Raw genomic sequence first — 14,345 nt, 5'->3', positions numbered from 1 at the left:
TCTTAGAGGAATACTGAATTGAGTAGAATGATCGCCGAATGAATATTGTCAAGTTCAATTACTATCGATTAGGCGGTCGTAGAAAAGCTATAAGATCATGCCCAGTTATGTGTCAAAAGGGTAGTGCCCTTGAACAAGACTCTAATATTTAAGATGCTAGTCATAGACTTAGCGCACAACAGTACTATGAGTATTTTAGGAAGTATCAAAAATCAAGTATGGGAAGTATGGTTCATGATTTAGGTAGACAAGAGAACTAAGATGAAATAAGTTCACTGCTTATCCAAACTAGGAATTCGACTTTCAGACTCCGAAGTGGGTGGAGTTATTTCCCAGAACATGGCTTATTCCTCCTTAGTCATCGAAGTTAGAGAGAACCAGTTTGGTGATTCCTACTTGCTGCAGATGAAAGAGGGGATTCACGAATAGAAAGCCTTAGCTTTTGAGGAGGGAGATAATGGTACCTTGAGATATCAAGGCAGATTATGCGTTCCAGATGTTGATGGGCTCAGAGAGAGAACCATGTTAGAAGCTCACAACTCTAGGTATTCCATCCACCCAGGTTCCACTAAGATGTACCATGATCTTAAGGAGATTTATTGGTGGAACGATATGAAGAAGAATGTGGCAGATTTTGTAGCTAAGTGCCCGAATTGTCAGCAGGTGAAAGCCGAACACCAGAGTCTTGGTGGCTTAGCTCAGAATGTTGATATTCCTGTCTGGAAATGGGAAATGATCAATATGGGATTTGTATCAGGTCTACCTCGTTCAGCTATGAGACATGATTTAATTTGAGTGATTGTGGACAGACTTATGAAGTCAGCGCACTTCTTGCCAGTTAAGACCACAAATTGAACAGAAGATTATGCCAAGTCATGTGTTAATGAGATTGTCGGATTGTACGGGACCCTAGAGTCCATTATTTTAGATTATGGTGCTCAGTTCACAGCGAACTTCTGAAAATTCTTTAAAAAAGGATTGGGTACAGAGGTGAACCTTAGCATAGCTTTTCATCCTCAGACAAATGGTCAAACAGATACGTTATTCAGATCTCATGTTATGATATTCATGTTAGTTCATTACTCAGATATCAGTCTAGTACTCATGTATTCATGCCAGTTCAGTATTCAGCTAATCCAATATTCAGTCAGCTCAGTATTCAGATAATCCAGTATTCAGTCAGCTCAATATACAGCTAATCCAGTATTCAATTAGCTCAGTATTCAGTCAGCCCAGTCTTCAGTCAGTACAATAGACATTCAGTTTAGTATCTCAGCAGTTTAGTAATCTTGTATTCATTCAGTTCAGTAACCATGTGTCCTTGGTTTCAATGGTAATTGGGATGACTACCTGTCTCTTATTGAGTTTACTTACAAAAAAAAAAAAAGGATTACCATGCTAGTATTGGTATGGCACTATTTGAAATCCTTTTTGAGCGAAGGTGTAGATTACCAATTGGTTGGTTCAAAGTTGGTGAAGCAGAGTTATTAGGACCAGATTTGGTTTATCATGCTATGGAGAAAGTCAAGTTAATACAAGAGCGTTTGAAAACAGCTCAGAGTCGCTAGAAGTCTTATACAGATGTGAGACGAAGGGATTTAGAATTTTCAGTTGATGATTGGGTGTTCCTTAAAGTCTCACCCATGAAAGGTGTTATGAGATTTGGCAAGAAAGGGAAGCTAATTAGTCCCAGATATATTGGACCTTACAGAATTCTACGAAAGGTCGGTCTAGTGGCTTATGAACTTGAGTTGCCACAAGACTTAGCTGCTGTACATCCCGTATTTCATGTGTCCATGTTGAGGAAGTGTGTAGGAGACCCATCGTTAGTTGTTTCTACTGATACTATAACAATTAAGGATGGGTTAACGTATGAGGAGATCCCCAAAGCCATTCTTGATCGTCAAGTTCGCAAGTTGAGAACTAAGGAAGTAGCCTCAGTGAAAGTCCTGTGGAGGAGTCAGAAAGTTGAGGAAGCTACATAGGAAGCCGAGGAGGATATGAAATCCATGTACCCGCATTTGTTTCAGCCCGCAGAAGAGATTTATGATGAAGCACCAAGATTTTGAGGTATGTAAGCTTTCTTTTCATGTTTTTGGTCATGTGTGGCCAATTTATAGTGCTATTGTGATGTAGCCCTGTGAGGCAATGATATTATGGACTGTTGTGACAGGTTGGTAGTGCCATATTACAGGGGAAACTCTAGCAAATTTTTTGTAGAATCCCGAATGTTTAACATTCGAGGACGAATGCTCCAAAAAAAAGGGGGAAGAATGTTACACCTTGTAAATTTCCCTGTTAGCGTACCACGAATAGACCCATGAAGGTTATTACGTATATGACATGTTGACGAGTAAGAAGTAATATTTAATGATTCGAAATGAGATTTCAAAGACATTGGAGGTAGGAGACGAAAGTTGTTAAAGAAAGCAAGGTATATGTTGTATGTCGGGCAAGAATTACGAGTATCGAATTAATGATGGATTAAGGACATTTTGGAGAAGAGTTATAATGTCCCTTATGTATTCATGCCTCACGTTTCACGTTCAAGTTCATGTATTCTCTATTCATGTTTCACGTTTTAGCACTCATGTTTTCATGAAACTATGTCATGTCAGTTTTCCATGTTCCATGTCATGTTTCTTCAAGTCCATGTATTCAAGCCATGTCCATCCATATCCTTAACCATGACCCATCATTCGAGGACGAATGATCCCAAGGGGGAGATATTGTAACACCCCGTACCTTTAATGAAAGTTTTGACCACGATCCTAGACTTAGAACATCAGATAAAGAATGTGGAAATTGAATTTTTTTCGTTAAGTTGTGATATGGTGGTTTACGCCCATGAACAGTGGTCGTATTGTAATTTACGACCATGAACAGTGCCCGTAAACTGAAACCAAGAATTTCTGAACATTCTGGAATTTGACATTTTGAGGTCATATGGTTAAATACGGACCGTATTGTACTTTACGGCCCGTATTTCAAAACGTGTTTGGAATTTGGGAAAACTTCCTTGATGAACGTTGTAGAGCATTGAAATACCTTTCCAACGGTATCTTACGGAGGTCAAACGGACATCTGTGCAAAGGGTTATGGCCATTTTACTGAAGAGATGCAGTGCAATCCATATGGTAGAATACTTCCGTATTGCAGTTTACGGCCCGTAAACTTAAAATACGGCCAGCACAGTGCTGGACGTAAACTGCATTTTCCAGAACATTATATGCTCGTTTATATCAGTTCAAGTCATTATTTTTCATTCCCTCAAACCCTAGAACGACCTCCTACTCTCCTCCAACATCAAGAACACCAAGGTAAGTCCATTCCAATTATTCCAACTCAATTCTAACATATATCCTTGTAATCTAAACAAGAAATAATCATTCCTAATCTAGGGTTTTCAAGAAAACCCATCTCAAGATTCAAGAATCAAGATTTAGGAAATCTTCTTCAAAATCCAAGTCTTTAATTCAAGTTTTGGAACAACTAAGGTATGTAGAACTTCCATCCACATGAGGGAATCTCTATGTTCTTCCCTATGCCTCGTTACCTTGATAATCATGAAGTTCAAATCTTAGGGCATTAAACCCAATATATTGGTAGCCCGTATTTACGTATTTATGTACATGAAGTTTGTATCTATATTCGTTGTTGTATTCCTAATCTTCCATTACGGTTATTAGAAACCCCAACTTAATCCATGAATCATGAATTCTTCCTCATGTGTTCTAATTATGTTTATATGAAACTTATTGATTTTATCTATCAAGTACAAGCATGTTTTCAAGTCAATTATATATATGATCACGAACTATTGTTATTACTCGTGAATCAAGAACACGTTTGAAAAGAATATGACAAGTTATCTTATGAAACTACACTTCAAGTTATTTCATGAAACCATGTTTACAAGTTATTTTATGAAATCATGTTTTCAGTTCTTTTCATGTTCGGGAGTTGTATTAATACCAAGAAGGCTCAGATAGCCTGAAACTACGTAAGCCAACGTAGGATAAGGATCGCTCCGCCCAGTTAGGACGATTCCTTCATATTTTCCCCATTGAGGGATTTGGATCCATTTATGTTAGATTCATGTCTCGTGCCCCGGCAAGGTACGAGATAGCTTAGCTGATCGGGCAGAGATCAGACTCCACGTTTCTCCCCGTGGTGGATCATGTCGGTATTACAGACTATTACAGACTATTACAGATTATTACAGATTATCTCCTGTTTACAGTACTCATGTTCATGTTCAGTTCCAGTACTCAGTTTCAGTTTCAATTTCATGTTTATGTGCTCATGCTCATGTTCATGTCCAGGTTTTCAGTTTCAGTTCTTATCATGTTATGTCATGTCCTATGTTATTTCATTCAGTTGTTTTACATACCAGTACATTCAATGTGCTGACGTCCCCTTTTATTGCCCGGGGGCCTGCATTTCACGATGCAGGTACTGATATACAGGACGGCCCATCTGCTCAGTAGGACAACATTCGTATTAGCTTATTGGTGAGCCCCATCTCATTCGGGGTTTAGTAAACTTTTGTTTTATGATTAGTTATGCATTAAAGGTATGTTGGGGGCCTTGTCCCAGTAAGTATGTTTTCCAGTCAGATCATGATAGAGGTTTCATAGACTAGACAAGTCAGTTATGTTATGTCAGACATTCGGAGTCGTATAGTCATTTTTGGCTCATTCATGTTATTTCCGCACTCATGTTTAAACAAGTGTTTTTATTAAGTATTATGACTTACTACGTTTTATAAAGGCTCATCATGCATTCACGTTATATTTCCGCTCATGTATGCCTCATGATAGTTCAGCAAGCCATGTGGTTCGCTCGGTCACATGCAGTCAGGCACCGAGTGCCGTGTTACGTCCAGGCCATGGTTCGGGGCGTGACAGATTGGATTGATTTCTTTCCTTATGTGGGTTTGCCTCACTTTCGTAGTCTCTCATTCAATTCATCATATTAACTAAAAGAAGTAAAAATACCTTTTTGAGGTGCAGCCTTTGTCGAGAATGGACCTGGATGCTTCCTTGCTCCAAACACACTCAGCCACCAACCCAAAGAAACAAGAAAACAAACTTTCAAAACTAAACTTAACTCAGAAAAATTAAAGGTCTCAAAATATTTGAAACCCTAGGTATTTCGAGTTATATTGTGAGTATATTGAAATTTCAGTATGCTCAAAACTTGTTCAACTTATTGGAAATGAGGAGAATGGGGTTCTTCATATAGAAGCCCCAATTCTCAAAACCCTAGCTTCTCAACGATGTGGGAGTATAGCAAATTGAGATTTGCTTCTCTCAGAACCACGTCCAATGGCCAGGAAACAAACACAAAAACAAATAAAGGGTTGGATTTGAACGCAATTGAGATCAATCCGTTGGTTCCTTCATGGACCAATAGGATTTGTGAATTCAAAATTACAATACAACAAAAGTAATTAAGAGAAATCAGTCCATGACCGTTGAAAATGCAGAAAAAGCATGGAAAGAGGGTAACCTCACCTCATTGGTGATTCAACGGCAGCGTTTGGTGAGAGAGTGGGTAGAACATTAATTGTTCTACCCTAAAAGGATGAGAAAACTCTGAAGAAAGCAAAAACGTAATGTTCCGATGCCATTTTTGGTAAGATTATGACGCAAGAGAGAGGAGAGAGGTGAGGCGGCTTAGGGTTTCGAGGAGAGGAAAGGGAAAGGAGAGATAGGGGGTGTTTGGATGAAAATGAAATGGGTTATGGGGTATTACTCCTCCTTAATAACGGAAGTGGGCCGAGTCAAGTCCTATTTGGACTGGGCCTGGTCCGATTTTTAAAAGGGAAATGAGGGCAGCCCATATATATACCTGTATACTTGTGATATACATGTATATTACGTGTATATCCACATATATAGGTACATATATCGTATCTTGACAGTCATTTCAATAAATAACCATAATTAGGAAAGACTAATTGAACGACTAAGCGCTAAACTTGCAAGCAATGGCCTTAATCGACTTAATCTAAGACCAGGCTATTTCAATTATGGCCCTTTTGGTCCAGTTTAGCCAATTTAAAATAACATTTGCAAAAATGACCTTAATTAATCAAACCAATGAATTTGTCCTTTACATACGAGGTCACAATTAGACTAAATAACAAATGAAAAGGCTAATTTTGCCATAATGATCTCAATTGTGTTAAAACATGGAAATTGATTTTCAATTGAGAGTCATAATTAATTAAACTAACACATGATTATTTCAGTTGTAGCCACTATTAGGGCTGTTCACGGTTTTGGTTAAAACCAAAACCAAACCGAATAAAAAAACCAACATTTGGTTTGGTTTGGTTTGATTTGGTTTTAAATTTTAAAAACCGATAATATTTGGTTTGGTTATGGTTATATTAAAAAATAACCGAACCAAACCGATAAATTATATACATAAATTTTATAATTATTTATATATATAATATTAGTTTTTCATAAATAATTATAAATATTTTATACCTTTTAATCATTAATTTGATTTCTGGTGTACTTATTTCATATGATTGTTTAAGGCCCGTGTTTTTAAGAATATGTCCAAGGCCATGTTTTTAAGTCTTTTAACTCTTTAAGTTTTAAGTGTAAACCTACTAACAGAAGCTCATGTTAGAGTCTAATGTCTTAACTTAAATTGTTAGCCTTTCTTTGTCAGCCATTTGATTTTAGGTTTTTTTTTTTCTCGAATTTATACCTTTCTTTTTTTCTTGTCTGAATGGGTTCTAAACTTCTAATATTTTTCATATGAAAAGGATAGAGGTTGTAGATTTGGAGGTTCCTATAGAAGATACTTCAGTAACATCAGCATTTGCTGCAACTCAAGCACATGGTAATGTCCAAATACTTCTTCTGTGGGTAATCCTCCTAAAAAGCATAAAAGAACAACTCCTTGTAGTCGAGACCCTAGCCTTGGGGATAATAATAGAAAAACATCTGAAGTTTGAGATCATTATAGAAAGCTTTTTTAATAAAATGGGAGAATTGAGGACAAAATGCAAGTACTGCCCCAAAGTTTGGGATCATTACACAAAGTTTTTTTATTTCATATATTTTCATTTTAAATTTAGGTAGTCTTTATGTTTAATTAATATGTATGTTTGTAACAACAACTAAACGCTCCTATGCTCTACTTTATTTCCAGGTATGTATATTAAGATGACAAAAATGGTGCAGCCACTACTTAGTTAGTTTTTAGCTTTATATGTAATAGTTTAACAACTTTGGGTAATTTGAGTATGACACTATCACTAATAGTGAAAATGTTTCTATGATGTATGTTCCACCTTAAACTATAAATAAAAGATATCGTTTGAACAAAAAAAAGACATGTCTTTTTCAACTTTTTAATGTTTTACTGATAAGTCTCATGACTGCTAGTCATAAACCGAAAAATCCAACCAAACCGACGATAACCAAATCGATGGTTATTATTTTATTTGGTTTGGTTATGGTTTTAGACATTTAAAAACCGACTAAATTGGTTTGGTTATGGTTTTAATCAATAACCGACTCAAACCGAACCATGAACACCCCTAGCCACTATTTGTCACATAGTGAACAATTTATAGAATTTATCATAATTAAACACTGAATTAATTCTATTAAAATTCTCATAAATTGAATATGCAAAAGCTGAGAATTGAGGAGTAAAATGATCAGTTCATTTAATTAACCAAATTTCTTGAATTAAACAGAGTAAAATACTTGCTAATTGACAATTTAGCCATTTAAACAATTAAATTAATAATTGTTGTAACTTGCCTTTCTCTTGGTTAAACTTATCAAATATATCATAATTGTTGCAATAATATACAAAAATATGTAAATTAATTTCTAAATGATTTATAATATTATAGAAATTATTTTACCAAGTGAGAATGGTAGAATATTATCTAAATAATTTTTATAAAAATCATTTTGATTTCAGAAAATACATATTCCACTCTGCTTGACATCCAAGAACTCTGGGTAATTAAAATAAGTCATGGGAGGTCAAAAATTAGATGTCAACAACAGATATGTTTTAACTCACTTTATCTTGAAGATGAAACAATATTACATTATTAGTGTAAATTAATATAAAGTTGTAATGAATTTAATTTATATATTAACAATGTTCAAGTACCCAAGAAAATTGTCACTGAATACGAACTTAAACCGTGCTCAAATATTTCAATAAAACTCACCCAGGCCCGTAAGAATTAGCTTATTCAAGTTTAACTATCAAATATTTCCAATAGCAACGAGGGAATCTTATTATGAGATTCTTCTCATTCATAATTCTTAGTCTATGCAAAATTAGGCACCAAAGCGATTTCTTTATTCCCAATGGCCAGTCGGGTCACTTAAATTGGAGTCCGGAACCAAAATGACACAATAAAAGACCAAGTGAACCAAAATACCCCAGAAAATAAATAGGCACAAAAATACCTTTAACGCAGTATTTTACTGCGCTAAAGGATATTTGCCTCTCTCCTTTAGCGCAGTAAAATACTGCGCTATAGGAGGTATTTATTTTGTTGAACCTCTCTTTCTTTTACATTTTCACACTTTTTTACGTACTTTAGCCGTATATTAATCATGCTTTGAGACTCCGAAACTTCAATATTTTATATAAAGTCCTACTTATTTTTGTGCGATTAATAAGGTAGGCTCAATACATCAACGATACGCAAAAATTCGGATTGTTGTTTTAGTGGTTGAAAAGTGCTCGAAGTCCATTTTTGTTTGAAGACTTGTAGTCATTAGCTTCACGTTATTTATGTTTTAGGGTTTCGTGTTATTTTTAAATTAATGCTTAACTTTATTTCGAATGTATCATATTTTTTTTTATTATCAATTTAGGATGCGACACTATAAACAATAATAAAGACTAAGATTATAGTTATAAATATAAATAGAAACACTTTAAATATATAATATTTACTTAAATTGTACAAGATTATTGTATATACTAGTGGGTCCCACATGTGGTATGTCGGAGACTGTCCTTAGGCCTAAGGCTCATACCATTCCCACCGCCCTCACCATCGTCTCCATTCCCCTTTTTCCTCTTAATAACAGGGCGCTCTAAGCCATAACCATCCCTCTCCCTTGTGCCCTTCTTCATAACGTGCTTCGTCTTGAGATCTAGTCCCGCTGGCACGCTCAGAATCTCAAGCTGAGCTGGGTCTGGAAACTCGACCTCTTCCTCATCGGAAGTTCCCACCGCGGGCGCCGAAGGATGAACCTGAAAAATATATAAAAATTAGTACCATTTCTTATTTATATTGAATATATTAGCGTTTGTTGAATAATCAAACCTGTGTATCGACGGGTGCCCGAGTAGGCTCCTGAGATGGGTCTGTAGGCTCCTGAGATGAGTCTGGTGTAGAATCTAAGGTAGCCTCCTGGACAAGATGATGCTCGAGTTCCAAATAGAGGTTAAAAAAATTAAATAAATATTCATCTTATATTGAATAAAATTGATTTTAAGTAAAAAAGCTTACCTGTGGTCGATAGTCTCATGAGAAGACACCTCTGGCTCGGCACGCCCATGAGTTAGGCTCCTGAGTGGGTCGCTCTTGTGGACCTACTGGCGCCGAATCCTAAAATATGAAAAATTACAAGATAATAGTAAGTAATATATATATATATATATATATATATATAAGTACTTTAAATAATCAAATAGTATGTATTTTAAATATTCACCTTATATTGAATAAAATTAATTTTAATAAAAAGGTTACCTATGGCTCGACAGTCACATGGAAAGACACCTCTGGCCCGGTAGGCCCATGAGAAAACGCCTGTGTGGTTGCTCTGGTGGACCTACTGGCGCCGAATCCTAAAATATAAGAAATTACTAAATAATAAGTAACATATATATATATATATATATATATTTAAAATAAGTAATTTAAATGATCAACTAAGTATTTAATACTAACCAGGATTAAAACGTCATTGAAGTCAAGAATCCTTAGTCCGTCTAAATTTCTCACAAGCTGCTCATCATCCAATGACGCGCGTAACGCCACCCAATCAAAGTCATCACGCTCCTTCATGTACGCATTCTGGCTCGGCTGAGATGAAGACTCAGGTATCTCAGCAAGTAGGCACGCCGGCGTAAACGTAGGTGACTGTCCAGATAAGCTGCCACTAGCGTGGAACGGCTGCGGATGGACTAGAACGGGAACGACCTCTGGAATGGGAGCGACCTCATCTGCCTCATCTACTAGATGATATCCTTCACCGCCAGGTCCTCTAGCAGCACTGTGTCCTCTACGAACACCGCGTCCTCTACCACCACAGCGTCCTCTGGCAGCACCACATCCTTCTCCTAGCGCCGCTTGATACTCAGCCTCTAGAACAGGATCATTCATGCGCCTAAACTCTCCTGCCTACCGGATACCATCCTCGGATATCCGTACCATCTCCGCCGCAAGCCCCGTAACCCCGGGGTAAGGCATATGCTCTAACCTCAATATGCGTAATCGCTGTACGGCCACCAGCTGTATTTGTGTTCAACAATAAAAATAGTTATTTTTAAAATGTAATAATTAATACAATTAAATAAATCTAAATACGATAAACTTACCAACGCCTCGTACTACCCTGCGAGTGCTGCGTATCCTACATCCCTTGCGGGACGCAAAGCTGGGTTGCGATCAATTAGCGTGTGATCCCATGATACCAGCGCATGTAATCCATGATGGGAGTCACATGGCCGACCACTGCTAAAGTGCCCAACCTATCCTGACAACGCTGGAGCTGGACACCCATGAACGCCAGAAATGTATCATCAACAGCGGCTCGATCGTCCCGCTGGTAGTGTCGAAGCTTATGACGAACGTCAGGGGTATACTCTGTGTATGCCCAAACTGTCGTAGGACGCGCTCAGGCATGTGGTCCTCAACGATGACTAGGTGTATCAAAGGACACTGCGACCTCCACACGCCTGACCTGCCCTGCAAATGGGCGGCAACCCATCCAAAATAGCAGCATACGACGTTCATATAAATAGCTGCATAAAATATAGATACAAATTAGTGATCACCAAGTAGAAAAGACGTTTAATTAAATTAATAATGTAAAGTTAAATAGTTTTACCGCATCGTCCGTCATGTGATCAAGCTGGTCCCGAAATGGAAGAATACTGTGGTGAATATCCACATCCCGGTAAAAACCCGCCGTCCACCTCCTCGCATAGGGCATGTCAATACCGAGGTTATGCCTAGGTACGGGATGAAAAGGCAGCATCCTCTCCCACGCCCATAACTGTAAGTGATATTAGAAAATACGATTTTTTAATCGTCGTATCAAGAGGTTTGCTTACATTAAAGGAATGCACACTTAAAATATTACCTAGAGAAGAGCAAAAAATCCACACACATAGCTGATACGGTCAATAGACGCTTGGCATAGGCATCGGTAGAGGTATACCAAAATAGCACCGTCCCAGCTGTAGTCTCCCAAGCGGTCCAGATGCTCCAAGAAGGACAAATATCCTAAGCTGACACAGGCACCCGATGTGTTCGGGAATAAGATGCCCCAAAATATAATAAGCAGGTACAAACGGGCATGACGATCAACAATGTCCTGCTGAGTGTCGTCCTCAATAGGATGCTCTGCCGGCAAATAAGTGCAGAGTGTACTAATCTTCACCCGACTCTATCCCGAGATCTGGGCCGCGGCACCAGGCACGAAGTGGGTGAGCCTAGTCAAATCCGTCACCCATATCCTACCAGGAAGAGGCTCGTACCGAATGTATAATGGCTCTCCATCTACTCGCAATCCAAACCGGACCTTCACATCCTGAAGTGTAATTGTGGCCTCACCAGTGCGAAGATGGAAGGTATGTGTCTTCGGCCTCCACCGCTCAACCATGGCCGTAATGAGCGCCCAATTATGTTGTACTCGACCAACGGACACGTAACGATAGATACCGCCCCGAAGCAATATCTCTAAGACGCGGGGATGTGGGGGATGCTCGCGTAAAAGAGCCCACGCTCTCTGCAGCCTACGGGGACGGAGCTTAGTCGATATCCCTATAGCACCGGCACATAATAACTCTGGCCCATGATTGTCTTGCGAAGACAATACAGATCTATCATCGGGCCCGGGTGAACAGCGGGCCCCGGGGGAACATTTGGATCCATGAAAGAGTTGAGTCTGTAGAAACTAAATTATTCATTATTCTTGAAATTAAAGAGAAATTATATTAACTAATTAATCATTTATAGGGAATAGGTGAATTATGTTGTATTATATCTTGTGAATAATTAACATGGGATAAACGATTTCACAAATAAATAAAGTAACAATGCCATAATTAACAAATAATAGGAGATTACTATATTTTTTGTAACTAGTCTCTATGTATTATCTTAAATACAATATTTATTTTGAATGTATAAAAATCAAATATTTATTGCCTCACACGATTTTGAATATTTAATTTGGTAATTTTGTTATCAATCTTTAGTAGATAGTCTTTTCCAAAAATTATTTGCACTCTCTAACCAAATATTGGAAAAAAATAATTATTTTTCAGAATAACTTTCGTCATATTAAATGTGCAATAAATTTAATATGTGATAGTAAGGACATGGGGATTTGAATTAGGTGATGACAAAGACTTTTTAGTTAATTAGTTTGGGAATCGAAATTCAACAGTAGTATTTGCTTAGAACTCTATTTTGAATATGTAATATTTTTTTAGTTGACCAAAATAGCCAACACAAATATGATAAAATTAGACTAAAAGAGTATATTCGTCTACCACATATTTTTCTAGAAACTTTGCATTTTATCGTTAACGTATCTATTTATGAACTTCATAATAATTTTTACTTCCGTGAACATATATATTAAAAGAAGAAATTTAACTATTCTTTTTTAAGTTTAGTAGATAGTCTTTTATTTATTTATTTTGTATGTTACCTAGTTGACATAGAATAGAATTATCTCAATATCGTGTTCTTAACCACAACTTCATCGAGTTCTCTCAAATTTAGGTTTAGTAGTTAATCCTTTTTGTTTTAATATGTTACCTGGTTGACATAGAATGGGATAGCTAACATATATATTCATGCTTTTAAAATAATGTAGATTTAACAATTCATAATCAATTAACAAAATAATAATTCATAAACAATTAACAAAATATCAATTCATAATCAACAATTAACAACTAATTAATTAATAATGGCGTATTTTACAAATAATAGTACATTACTATATTAAACAATTCATAAACAATTAACAAATTAACAATTCATAAACAATTAACAAATTAAAAATTCATAAACATTTAACAAATTAAAAATTCATAAATATATAACAAATTAACAATTCATAAACATATAACAAATAATAAATTAGCCACAAAAAAAAAGGGAACAGTAGCAAAACGCTACTGCCCAGCGTAATCAACAAAAAACAAATTGATTTTTTTTCGAAATTCACGACGATTAAATGTTAAACATGCTTAGAATATGATGTATTTAACAAAATAATAACAAAAGTTTATAGTATAAAACTTTAATCGAAGTTTGTTGTAGGGTTGTTTTAATCGAGTTGTACGCTGTTTTTTTCCAAAATTAGACCTTAGAATCTTGCTCCTAGACTTGAACCGAGAATATAAATTTTCCAAATAAAATTTGAATAGAAAACGACGTTTTTGGAAGTGGGCCCGTTTTTTTTTAGCTTCAATGGCGGAAAGGGATTTTTTTAAAATGGAAGTAGGGGACCAGTTGTGGTGGAATCCGATTGTTTATGGGACTCCTATAGCGCAGTAAAATACTGCGCTAAAGGAGAGAGTCAAAATCCTTTAGCGCAGTAAAATATTACGTTAAAGGACTTAACCGTGTCGTTACAGTTAAGTCCTTTAATGCAGTATTTTACTGCGTTAAAGGTACTTTTGTACCTATGTTTTTTCTAGGATATTTTGGTTCACTTGGTCTTTTAATGGGTCATTTTGATTCCGGACTCCTTAAATTGGAGCACCGCATAGCGCTTCAAAAGTGTTTCAATTTGGCCATATGCATTAGCACGGTGAATTCAAGTTTTATGCGCTGACGGTATAAAAACTGTGTAAACAATCATCGTAAGGTTGGCGCAAATATCCTTATTTTGGGCTGGTCTTTAATTTTTAACCCTTCATAGCTAATTGTTTTAAATTTTGTTCCTCAGTGCTTTAAGCCAATTTATTAGGACGAAAATAGCCCTGAACACGTTTTTACCTTCTTCCTCTCGTTCTCTACATTAGCCGCCACCAGGCATATCTAATGGGGATTTCTTTCAATCGTTTAGAGCAGATAA

The sequence above is a fragment of the Lycium barbarum genome, chromosome 8 (assembly GCF_019175385.1).
Source record: "Lycium barbarum isolate Lr01 chromosome 8, ASM1917538v2, whole genome shotgun sequence".
NCBI classification, from domain to species: Eukaryota; Viridiplantae; Streptophyta; class Magnoliopsida; order Solanales; family Solanaceae; genus Lycium; species Lycium barbarum.
The sequence above is the reverse complement of the archived record's forward strand: the minus strand, read 5'-3'. Positions refer to the sequence as shown.